At 33.5% G+C, this 13,671-nt stretch overlaps 1 non-coding gene across 1 annotated transcript; it reads left to right on the forward strand.

Moving 5' to 3' along the window:
- The first annotated feature begins 11,552 nt into the window (after positions 1-11,552).
- Positions 11,553-11,659, forward strand: LOC126008509 (U6 spliceosomal RNA). The gene has a single exon (XR_007495836.1). It is a non-coding gene; the product is annotated as a U6 spliceosomal RNA (small nuclear RNA).
- The last annotated feature ends 2,012 nt before the right edge of the window (positions 11,660-13,671 follow it).

Raw genomic sequence — 13,671 nt, forward strand, 5'->3', positions numbered from 1 at the left:
GATAGAAGTGATTGGAGGCTTCCATAGGAATCTTATCATTTCATGTTAAAATTTTAACTATTTGAATGGGTTCAGTCATGTTAGTGTACTATGCATATATTTTATACTTATATTCATATATAACTATTATAATTAAATTTAAAATACTCCTCGGTTTATTTGAAAATAGGAAATTTGAAAGTATGCTGTTTCAATTGGTCTTGGTAGAGATTTAATTATTAAACAGTATGTATTTATATGCGAAGAAATGATCACTCAAAACTCCAAGTTTATCTTCAATAGGTCTTTGTTGGTAGAGGCCTTTGGATTGGTCCTCATATTGCTTTCTAATTAGATGTCTCTCAATTGGTCCTTTGATTTTCCTTTTACAAAGATGTTTTCCCATTGTCTCTTCATCTGGATTTTTCCCCTCCCCTTGGAGGTGGACTTGGTTCATCTTAATAAAGGCCACTCAGGCTGCCTGGAGGAGAGGCTGACATCTTGGCTCCTGGTTCCACGTGGTGAAGCAACTGGCTTGTGGGTGAACAGTTTGTGGTTAGTATTCTGGCCTGCTATACCTTCCCTACTGTGTGTAATATTTCCTGCATCGAAGTTGCTGCTTGACTGAGTCTTTTGTCTTACCTAAGGGACATTGTAATCCCTCTCCCTCTCTGGGGATTGTGGAATGCACAACCCACCGTTCAACAGGTCATGTCAAGTCAAATTCCTGTAGTCTTATAACAATCCAGTAATTAGATAAATAATACCATTTCTGTATTTTATAAATAAAAGCTTAAAAAGAAATTTGTAACATTGATAAATATTACATTATATGTATAGAAAAATTATTATTACTGTATCAGTTCTCAGATCAATATATTTAATAAAATTTTCATCATATCAGTAATTTTGTATCTATAAAATTTAATTATAAATTTTATATAGAGATATAAAAGACCCACAAACTAAGATAATAATGAAGCTAAAATATGCTATGATACCACAGTGATAGTTAAATTATTAGACATTTCTAAACATAATACTAAAATTTTCCATGTATGTATTTTGCATTAGAAAACAAAGTCTATTTTACTAATATTTTAAATATTTATGATTACCATAGTGCTAAGAAGCTTCATTCAGAAAAAGTTTCTAAGAAATTATTTTACATTCTTTTTCTTTTATTCTGATGCAAATGCACATAAGCTTTCATTTATGACATTTTTTAAATAAAATCTTTATTTAAGCACCATAATTACAATCATGATTGTAGTTGGGTTACAATTATAAACAGAACATCCCCGCTTCACCAGTGCAACATTACCACCACCGATGCCCTGATTGATATCCCCCTTCGTCCCTGCCTGTATTCAAGATAGACATTCTACATATCTCATTCATTAACATTGTCATACTAGATGTTAGTGTAGTTATTTCCCTAACAGCATTCACCATTCTTTGTGAATTGTGAGCCAATACTTCTGGCACTTAACTCTATTTTCTCTGGGATTATTCCAATAATGTCTTTACGTTTTTCTAAAACCCTTATATGAGTGAGACTATTCTGCTTCTCTCTAACTCTGACTTATTTCACTCAATATAATAGATTCCTTGTACATCCATGTGTAGAAAAATGTCACGGCTTCATCTTGCTGACGGCTGCATATTATTCTATTGTGTACCACAGTTTCTTTAGCCATTCCTCTGTTGAAGGGCATCTCAGTTATTTCCATTTTCTAGTTACTGTAAATAGTGCTGCAATGAATATAGGTATGAGGAAGGGTTTTTTGAATTGTATTTTTGTGTTCCTAGGGCATATACCTAAAATGGTATAGGTGGATCATATGGGAGCTCAAATTCCAGTTTTGTGCAGGATCTCCATATTGTTTTCCATAAAGGCTGTACTAGACGACATACCACCAGCAGTGTGAATAAGAGTTTTTTCCTCTCCACATCCTGCCAGCACTGCGTGTTCATATTGTTTGTGATGTGCGCCAATCTCTGTGGTGTAAGATACCTTATTAGTTTTGATTTGCATCTCCCTGATGATTAGTGATGTGGAGCATTTTTTATTTATAATAATAATTTTTATTTTGACAAAAATGGATTACATATCTTTCACAGTAATATTTTTGGTACACATTAACATTGAATCAGGGGAATTCCCATCACCAAAGTTGTCCTCCCATCACCCGGTTCCCAGCCTGCAACCCATGTCCCCTACCCTTACCCCCTGGGCTGCTAATGTAAGTGATCCCCTCTGTGTCTAGGTTGTTGTAGATTGGGTATCGATTCTGTTGTCATTGGCTTTGGCTTTGGTATTTAAGTTCAATCATGTTTGCTATTACTTAGTGCTCATACAACTGTTTGTTCTTGGTACCCTCTATTATTTCCCCCTCAATTTGAGAGGTGGAACAGGATTATAGGCCAAGTGGAGCTTTTTTTTTTTATGTGTCTTTTGGTCATTTGTAATTTCTTCTATGACAAAGTGTCTATTCGTTTTTTTCTCCCATTTTTTGATGGAATTAGATGTTTTTTCTTGTAAAGTTTTGTCAGTGCCTTGTATATATTATATATTGGATATTAGCCCCTTATCTGATGGGCATTGGGTGAATAATTTCTCCCATTCAATGAGTGGCTCTTGTATCCTAGGCACTATTTCCTTTGAGGTGCTAAAGTTTCTCTGCTTAGTATATTCTCATCTGTTTATCTTTGCTTCCACTTGTTTGGAGAGTGCTGTTTCCTACTTAAAAATGTCTTTACTCTCAATATCATGGAGTGTTTTGCCTACGTGCTGTTCAATATACCTTCTGGTTTCAGGTATGATATCAAGGTCTTTAATCCATTTGGATTTTACCTTCATACATGATGTTAGCTGGGGATCTGATTTCGCTTTTTGCAAGTGGCTAACCAGTTGTGCAAACACCATTTATTGAAGAGGCTTTCCTTGCTTCATTTTGGATTTCTCTCCCCTTTATCAAAGTTTAGTTAATTGTATGTCTGGGGAATATTCTTCGAATACTCAAGCCATGTGTATCTAGATAGGAAAGGAAAAAGTCAAGCTCTCACTCTTTGCAGATGTCATGATAGTCTACTTAGAAAACCCTAAAGATTCTACCAAAAAGCTTCTAGAAACAATAGATTCATTTAGCAAAGTGGCAGGCTACAAAATTACCGTGTTTTCCAGTGTACAAGACGACTTTTGAAACGAAAAAAAGTCAACCAAAAGTAGGGGGTCGTCTTATATACCCAGTATATCCCAAAACACTTTCAATATGCCGCTAAACGAAAATCGTATGAATATTGCCATGAAACAAATTTCCCAACTTGATCCTGCACCAATCATTGCAAGGCTGCTTAGACTGCCTCTCTAAGTCAGCCAATCCATTTAGGCTTTTTTTGCATGCAAATTATACAATGTTCTGTACCCGAATCTACACTGTAAAAAGCCTGCTCAGATTGGCCAGAGTCAGAGAGGAAGTCTATTACAGTTGAACCTTTGAACCTATGTTTAAACTGTAAATTAGAGTGTCGTCTTATACGCCAGAAAATATGGTAACACGCAAAAATCAATGGTCTTCTTATACACTAATGATGATAGAGAATAAATCAATATTAAGAAAACAACCTCAATCATATTTGTGTCACCCAAACTCAAGTATCTTGGAGTCAACTTAAAGATGTGAAGGACCTATACAAAGAAAACTACAAAATCCTGCTTCAAAAAATAAGAGAGGACACGCCGAAATGGAAACACATATCCTGCTCATGAATTGGAAGGATTAACATCATTAGAATGGCAATACTCTCCAAATCATTGTACAGATTTAATGTAAACCCTCTAAAGATACTCATGACATTCTTCAAAGAAGTGAATCAAACACCCTGAAATTCATATGGAATTACTTTTATTTTTTCTAAATAAAAAATTTTAAAAAAGTAATTGAGATAAAATAAATTATTTTGAATATCTAGTTCAAAATCAAAATAAGACTGTATATAGAAAATTAGAATGGTAATATACAAAGTAAACTAGAGTATCCATAAGATGAATTAAAATTAGTGGCATTCTGAGAATCCATCTTGTGAAGGTGCAATTTTTAAAGAAGTACAGTATGCAACTCATTGGATCATTATATATCTAAGGGTATGATATTTCAAATGCAAATTTTTAATAACTTGGATATGTGGCCAAAACTGAAATAAGCATTTTCTTTTTTGAAAGGCACAGCTGTGGTATTTAAAGATGAGTTATAGAACTTGTGTTTCAAGTACATGAGAATTACAGCCAATACAATTTTCAGAACATAAACTGGATATAAATAAAAGGGAGGAATCAAACATTTATCATACTTGTTCTATATAGAAACTTCTATAGAACTGGCTAAGCAAAATGTAGATGACAGAAAGTCCACTTCACAAGAACAATTCTTCATATACTAGAAGAAGAAATGATAGAGTTTCAAGAGCAATGTTTGCAAAACTTTGTACACTAAAGGAGTTAAATTTTAATAGTTAAAAACTACAATTTTTAACAAAAGAGACAATTGCTCATTTGATACCTTTGATGATTCCACATGTGAAATATAGCACTGACTTAAAGTAAAATTTGACTTAAAATAGTTTGTTTAAACTTCTAAAATCTATAATCTAGTAGAGGAGATGTAATCAAGTTTCTTCACTGAATAAATTTAAGAAAAGAGAAATGGCAGTAATAATTCCTATATAGTTAAGGAAGATGACAGGTAAATAACATTTAAGTGTAAAGAAGTCCAATTGGATGATAGAAAAATGAGAGGCATTTTCATTTAAGTGAGAAGAGGTTACTTTATAGAGATAAAAGGGACTCGTGAATTATTTCTTGAATTACTGAGGACAATTGATTATAAAATGTTCACCTTTTAATTATTAAATAGCTTACATCTTTTTGGGGACCTGAGAAATAGTATAGTGTGTGAAACCTTGCATATGGCAACTAGTTTTGATCTCTGGCACCCAATATGGAATCCCCGGCCCTGCCAATGGTGATTCCTGACCACAGAGTCAGGAGTAAGTACTGACTTGTGCCCACTTCACAAAAAATTCATACATTTATTTTTAGATTTATATTATAGGTAAGAAATAATAATGTAAAATAAGGAAAATAAAAATTGAAATTGAAATGCTATGTAAAGCACAAACAATTTACACGTAAATTTAGTAAAAGTGGTGGTGTTCAGAAAATGTTTTAAGTTACTTTTAACATACTCTTGAATTTGGGATCAAATCATAAACTAAATTAAATCCTTTAATTAGTAAATTATAAATTAATTGTTCTTTAGTAATTTTTGCTTTAAGAGTATAAATTGGTGTTTGAAAGATGCAGCATATCCTAATACTTGACTGGGTTGTGTTTATATATTTTTGTAAACACATCTGCAAATAATCTGAATTTACTCATGGCTCTGCTCTCAAAGATCAGTCCTGTGGGTTCTTATAGGATGAAAAGGATCAACAACTGGCCAAGTACAAGATAAAAGTCCTGTGGACTATACTGACCCACCTAATGCTTATTTTATATCAAATAACTGTACTTTCTTTATGCTATATCACTTACTTATTCAAGTATTAAATGAATGCACATTATTGAATTTTAGAATTTGGTAAACTAATTGATTTAGCTGTTTACAAAGTTTTACAATAGATTAAAAGTATGAACTGAAGAGTTATTAAGTTGCTCTCTGCATTCAATGTAACTGCTAGAAGTTTAAGAATTTTTTGTGGGCCCAGAGCTCAGTGGTAGGCATTTGACTTGCATGCAACTGACACAGGACAGACCGTAGTTTGATCTCTGGCATCTCATATGGTCCACCAAGCCAGGAGCAATTTCTGATCACATAGCCAAGAATAATCCCTGAGCATCACGGGGTGTGTCTCCTCCAAAAAAGAATTTTTTGCTATTTTAATACTAATTATCTAATATTTAAATAAAATATCGGTGTTTAGTATATAAGAAAATAATTCCAAGTAGGAGAAATAACTCACAATGTATCCAAATAAAATCTTAAACATATGACCAAATTTGCTTAATTTCTTTAAACTGGAAAAACTGAATTAAAAATAAATCTAATAAAGACAGCAAAAAAAGAAAAAGTTTACCTCTCTAAAAATCATGAGTTTACGTGAAAGGTGAGAATGATTAGGTATCTTAAAAATTACTAATATTTCCCTTAATGCTTTCCACTTAACACCTGCACCACTTAAGATACAAATGATCCCAAACATATCTATCAAACTTCTAGATTTAATGACATGTTTATACAACAATGATTAAACTTAATATTTTCTACTAATTTACTCTTAAAATGTGGCTGTTTTGAACAGGTTTCAGTAAAAATATCTTGACTCACTTATAAAATATTACATATTTAAGAATCATTAAATGAAACTCAGTGTGTTCAAATAATTTTCTTATAGCTTCTCTACTAAAAATAGTCTCAACAGGGAAAACTTGTTTTAATTTGTTAATTGCAATTTTAAAGCCTGCTAAGCCAGAATAATGGTTTTGGTGAGACAAGTTTTTTCAGTAGAAGACAGACAAAGAGAAATGTGCATTTATTAGACCCTTGAATATGAAGGCTAGGGAGTTGATTCACCAAAGGATGGAAGAAGCTTCTGCCATTCATCAGATGGCACCAACATCAACCAGTATCCCAAGCCAAGTTCTCCTGTGGCGAACAAGAAGTTTAGCATCATAACAGATGACTCTCAATGACCCTCAGTTTCACTGACAATTCAGGAGATAATCTTATTTTTCTTTCTTTCAAGTTTGGTTTTTGGAAAGTACAATCTGCCTTAGGCGACATTTCAAAGAAAGCATTTATGGCTCCTCTGGCATCTCACTGCTGCCACTTTCCAGGCAATTTTGTGACTATGATCTTATTCCTTAATGCTTGTGTTTGAGAAAAGCATGCTGACATGCTTTAAAAAGTGAATTCCTTTTAGAAGAGATGGTTCAAATCACTAGTGTCCATACAACATATTTTGAAGAAAATATCCTTAAAGCCAGAGTATTAAATACCAGTTCATAACTAACATGTTTTAGGGAGAAAAATGTTATAAAGGTAAATAAAATTTCTGACCATAAATAATTTAAATGATTCCTGTTATGATTACATTAAAATTTATTTTGTAATTACTAATTACATATATTAATAAAATAAAATCACTGATCACTTTAATTTTATTGCTGAAGTAGATAAAATGTACTTAGTTAAATCTTAGTTAAATCTGTTCTGATACATAAGACCCTAGCGTCCCCATTTATGTATGTTATTTATTAACTGGTGTAGGATTCTGAGGTTCCCTCTTTCCTCATGTAAGTTTCTGATTTTGCTAAACTGTTTCTGAATAACCCCCTTGTTAGCTTATGGGAATGTGGCCTTCAGTTGAGTTGATGACAAATGAACATAGATAGCATCCATGTCCTGCACTCAGGATGGGCCTTGTAACATCCGAATTATGTATCTTGTGGCATTTGAATGGTGTTTTTCTCTTTTATCTGCTCCTGGCACTGTACATTCAGCTCCGATGTATGGGCATGGTTGGCCATGGCTTATATGTATCCTCTCTGCCCTGGACTCGAAGTCTTTGACTGGCAGCCTATTCCCAGGTGGAAATCTTGGACCCTTAGCTAGTTAAGCATATAAAACCTCACTTTGTGACTTGCATTGCTGGCTGGTCTCTTTGTCTTATCACTGGGTTGATATCATGAACCTAACACTGGCATGACAACTGGCAAAAATCTAAAGACATTTAATAATTAAGGATGTTTTAGTGTGTATGTGTCTATCATATTCCATAGATCCTTATTTCCTTTGGTATTTTAAAAAAATTTTTCATTTTAACTTCCAATTTTTATTATTTTATTTAGAACAGGTGAATAATCTGTGCTATAAAAGCTATATTAAAACAAAACTGAAAGGTAAAATAATAAACACTCAATGAGGAAATATTTTTGCAAACTCCTTGGGCAGCTGAACTTAAACTTATTTTATAGTGAGAGCACTGGAAGAAGTAGGGACAGGTAACTGCTTCTCTTTAGCATTCTGCAGAAGTCAACTTTTCCCCATAACTGAGATTATACTGTGCAATTTGATCAGATTCTTGGTTCATAGTGTACTGTTACGTTGTATTTTGGGCTGTATTTAGTGGCTATATTTAATGATTTACAGAGAAGCAGAGATTAAACTGTGGTAAACTGCACTAAGGTAAAATTCTTTTCTGGGGAGAGGGGTTGGGGTCACACCCGGTGATGCTCAGGGGTTATTCCTGGCTATGATCTTAGATATCACTCCTGGCTTGAGGTACCAAATGGGATGCAGGGGATAGAACCATGGTCCATCCTAGGTTAGAGCGTGCAAGGCAAACACCTTACCACTTGAACCACCGCTCCGACCCCTAAGATAAATTTCTTACCTCCTCTAATATCACTCTGGTCCAAGTACTCCCAGGCTCTGACCACCTTGTTAGCTTACATTTTTACTCAAATGATTGAGTTCTTCTGGCTTCTTAATCATGCAGTGTTATGTTGCTTAATTGTTTAAATTGCCAGAAATGTTTCTCAGTTACATCTTCACTATCCAGACACTTTCATTCTAAATATTTTTTCCTAAAAATTTTAATATAATTTTATAGTTTTGAACTGACTCAAAGGGTGCTGTAAGTTTTAATACCTTATGTATGCATGACAATTAATATAAAGTATCCCAGCTTGAATAGATGGAAATTTTGAATCATTCTGTTTATTTTATCCTCCCAAACCTGTTGCAAATCAATCCATTCATGAAAAAAGTTTTACGTTGTGGGAAGAAATAAAACTGTGATGATGTAAACATGTTCTGTATAATTTCTCTATGTTTTCTACAATTTAGCAGTTATTTCCACTAACACCAATGAAAAATATTCCAACAGTGACAATTGTTGGTTTAACCAGGTTTCACCCTATACAGGATATGCTTGTTAGTCATTAGTTAGGAGCACTTTTGGATGGAAGCATCCTTTGGATTTGTGCCTTAAACCGCATGTTCTCTGCCCTAAGTTGTGGTCTGGCACTTGCTGATAAAGACCCCAGCTCCAATGGAAAAACCACTTGAGGTTTCAGTTTTCCACCACCGAGCAATCTGCTCCTTAGGAAAAGAAGGCTTGCATGTGCGAGTTCCTGAACTTGTTTTATCGCCTTAACTGTGTGTGAATTATTTCCTGTATCATTGTTTACTTCCAGATCTGCATCTCTCCAATGCCCTTGAGTTGGGGCATGAGGCTTCTGCTTTAATAATTGTTTGATAATCTCTAAGTTTTTTAAATATTCACATTTTTTTAAAAAATGAAAGAAAATTATAATGATAATAAATATTATAATATGTATATATAAATACTATCATAATTGGATTGGAACAATAGTAAAGTAAGTAGAGCACTTGTTTTGCATGCTGTCAAACAGGATTCAAGCTCAAGAATACTATATTATCCCTTGAACCCTGGCATGAGCAATTTGTGAATACAGAGTCAGGAATACTTCCTGTTTACCATCATCTTTGCAGTCTTAAGTCCACCCCACACATATACACACGTATAATTTTATTATTAAGTAACAATGCCAGAGACATGTTGTGTACTGGTAAAAGATAGGACAGTTCATATTCAAGTCATAATTTAGATTTTTTTTCTGTGTGAACATAGAAGACAGAAAATATCACCAAACGTCAGATATTTTCTTCTGTGTAATAGGGACAGTATGGTAATATTTATTTTACAGAGATGCTTTAATATTTAATTTTCCAACAGTGTCAACATATAATGGCTACTTTCCAATAATCCCATATATATGTTACTTTTCCCTCTAGATTGTGTTTGTAGGAGTGTGATCACTTTTCATGACTCTGACAGACTATATGGGAGATAAGAGTTTATAGCAGAATAAGCTAATTAAATTGCAAACATACAAAATTAGTCTCATATGTAGTGGAGAGATAGTACAGAGGCTAGAGTGCTTGCCTCAACACACATATAATTTCCTGTGCCCACAAAGAATGACCACTGAGTGCAGAAGAGGATTAAGCCATGAGTCCATTGCCAGGTGCAGGCCAAAACAAAACAATACAACCACACATACAATAACACAAAAAAAATTAGATTCTGAGTTCATTGGGTAGGATGTCCAGTAAAGAAATATGACAGAGTGTCTGAAAAATCTAAGAGGGAGGTAGCAATAAAATAGAAATGGCTATATATAAACAACAGTGCTACAGTAGCAAAATACATTAGAGCAAATTCAATATTATTTTAGTTTTATACTTTTCTTTTTAAAATTAAATAAGGAAGGGAAACTGAAAATTAAAGTAAGTGACCATTTAAAGGACTAGACAGAAGCCATGATGGGTCTCAGGTGCTGCAGTAGACTTCTTACTGTATATGAAGCAGTATGTTTCCAGAAAATTCCACCATCCCAGCTAGCAAATCAAGCCCTACACAGTCAGTCAGACAGTCAGTTATGTATTATCTGTCCACCCCCAGCCAACATTCTTTTTACAATAGAAGAACTCTTATTTAGGTATAGCTTAACAGATCACCTAGTGCCCTATAAGCAATTTTATAATGTGTAGCCAATCTCTGAAAATGTCACCAAGCCCATTTAAAATTTCTCTAAACTGAGTATAAAAATAATAATGCAAGTTCGGCCAGGGTTGCCAACTACACTTGGTTGACCCCCAGCATACTGGTATGTGACTCTCAATAAACTGCTATTTGTTTCATTGCACCTTGATTTTTCTAGTCTGTGGTTTGGTCTGGGAGACTGGACTCAACAATCATAAAAATATAAATTCTCCCTTTCCTCTGGGAATCTATAGAGGATTTGGAAAGATTGCAGTATGCATTGACTGAAGCTTGATATCATTTCATTTAACATTAAAGAACACTTTGAACAGATATGAAAACATGATATATGTGATAATTAGGACTCAGACTCCAAAGCCAGGGTACTATTGAGATGTGTTTCTAGAAGTAAACACTGATGGAGGAAATAATCTACACACACTATATAGGGGAGTTAAACAAGTTCAGGAATCCCAACTTGTAAGCCTTTTGCTCTGAAGAAGCAGGCAGCTCAGTGGGGAAATCTGGAAATACAAGAGAGCATTTTCCTAAGATCAAAGATATATATTGGGAAGAATCAGATCCCTGAGATGAAGATCAAGTAGACTTAACACCAATCCAAGGTGCTACATTCAAAGCTGTTTTCAACCAATGAGTAATAATAAGGTATATAGTGAGTGGGATGTCATCAAGTTAATCCAACATCTCCCCATAATTGACTTTATAGAAAAAAATGCAGAAATATGAGGCAAAACAAAGTAATACACATGCAAAAGAAGAGTGAACTTCCTAAGGGAAGGACAGATGCCTCTATATAAAGAAAAGGGAATACCATAAGTTTGCAAAGACGCAGCAAAAGTTGGAGAAATAGAAAAATATCTTGACCTAAAAAATAGGTCTATCTATCCACAAAGCATGCTGCCTTAAGAATAACTACAGTGCTCTCTTCGGCAGCACATATACTAAAATTGGAACGATACAGAGAAGATTAGCATGGCCCCTGCGCAAGGATAACAAGCAAATTCATGAAGCGTTCCATAATAAAAAAAAAATGAAGAACTACAGACTCCAGACATACTAAGGTTATATCTCATTTTACCCAAAACAAAAAATGTCCCCGTTTTGTGTGTATCTGCTTGTTTACAACTTGGTTTAACCTGAATCAAAGATCATCCATGGTTCCTTTGTATCTATTTGTTTACCTTTGGTTTTACCCCCAAACAGAGATTGTCTTACATGTAAACCTGGATGGGACTGGCTCAGGATAGCCTAAGCTATCTGTTCTTACTCTGTCCTTATTCCTCAATTCAGGGTGATCTCTATACTCAATAAAACGACAATTCTGGCAGCCAGCTCACTCTCAAGGTAAAAGATTGCCAGACTTAACAGGTTTCACCCTCAGTTTGGTTTGGATTATTTTGTGCAGCAGCTCTGCTTCAGATCAGCTAACCTGGGGTTGGAAATGTGGTGTATGGTGATTTTACAATATGAGTATACACAAACACTGTAATTTATTATTTATTATTCTATAGTACTTTAAATGAATGTGTGATGGCGATTCCAAGATAGTTCCCTTCTTTAAATCGTTCATTAGATAAATGTTTCAAAGTTAAATTAGTAATCACCAGGCTCCCTTCTTCAAAAACTACTTTAATGCACATAAAACAGCAGAACAAATAACTTCCCACATATTTGGTTCTTAAAGGACCTATCAATTAAAAACACATGTAGGAAGATAATGGTGCCATAGTCAAAGTGTCAGACAGTTTTCTCCCATCACGGTTAATTGTGTTCTTAGTTTGACTGAGAGCCATTTAGTTAAGTATCATTCAGATGTAATTTCAGAAAATATCCTGTTTTTGTTCTCTCATCTTGTATATTGGTTAAATGTTGCTCTGCAAGCAGAGTGCTTGACTCTACACCTCAGAGAAAACTTGTGCCAGTAATAGCTTTGTTAATGGGAGATTGTATGATATCGGATATTTTCATGTTGCTTAAAAACTCTCCTAAAAGCAGTAAGTTTCTTAGTTATATCAAATCTTGCCTTCGCTGGACTTGTAAGAGAAAACATATGTAAAAATTAGTGTCGGGGCTATCTCTCTCTTAGAAAAACTTGTCTTAATTATTATTAATAATTTGGAGTAATAAATTGTTTTGTATAGGGTTTGTTTAAATAAATTTAAATTTCACTTAGTTAAATGTGATTTTATGAAAAGGATGTTATGCATATAATGAGTATCACTAGAATTTAAATGAGGACAAAAGTCCTCTTATTAATTTTTTGCTTAAAACAAGGAATACATAAGTTTTTATATTTACAAAATGTAGTAAGTAGTTTTTCAGAAAGGAACTTGATAATTACTAATCAAAGCATTAGCACATATTTCCTAAGTAACATTATCTGAAAATATTTTAATGAATATCAAGAAGCAAAGCAAAGATTTTCATAACTGCTATTTTCTCTATTTCATGTGTTCTCTTTGAATCATGGTGAATGTAAGAGCATTATTGCTTTTTTTCATTCTAGTTAAAAGATACATTTTAAATAGACTGCTATTTGTCATTTCAATATTCTTCAATATTTTTATCAGCAGTTCTATAAAAACAAGTAAAGCTTGTTAACTTAAGACTGTATTATGCTAAGAAAAGGTAGATTAATTTAATTATTATTGTTTTATTCATTGTATACTGATTTAAAATAACAGGCATCATTTCAATGAATATAATTGGTTCTTTAGTAAGGTTAATTAACAATAGGTTCTCTAGTAAATTTTTCCTTTAAGTTCCATTTAAAAATTAAAGTATTTTATATTTAATAAAAATTTTTATAATTAACTGTACTTTTATATTTAGGACCAGAGTCTGGATTGGAACTTTAGCATGCTAGAAACAAAGCATGTAATATATTTAGTCAGAGTAACACTGTATCATAAACCTTTTTATTTTTTTTATTTTTCCTTATTTTTTTAAAATCTTTATTTAAGCACCATAATTACAAGCCTGTTTGTAGTTGGGTTTCAGTCATAAAAAGAAATCAGTGCAATCTTCTCACCACCA

This window comes from Suncus etruscus, chromosome 4 (genome assembly GCF_024139225.1).
Source record: "Suncus etruscus isolate mSunEtr1 chromosome 4, mSunEtr1.pri.cur, whole genome shotgun sequence".
NCBI lineage: Eukaryota > Metazoa > Chordata > Mammalia > Eulipotyphla > Soricidae > Suncus > Suncus etruscus.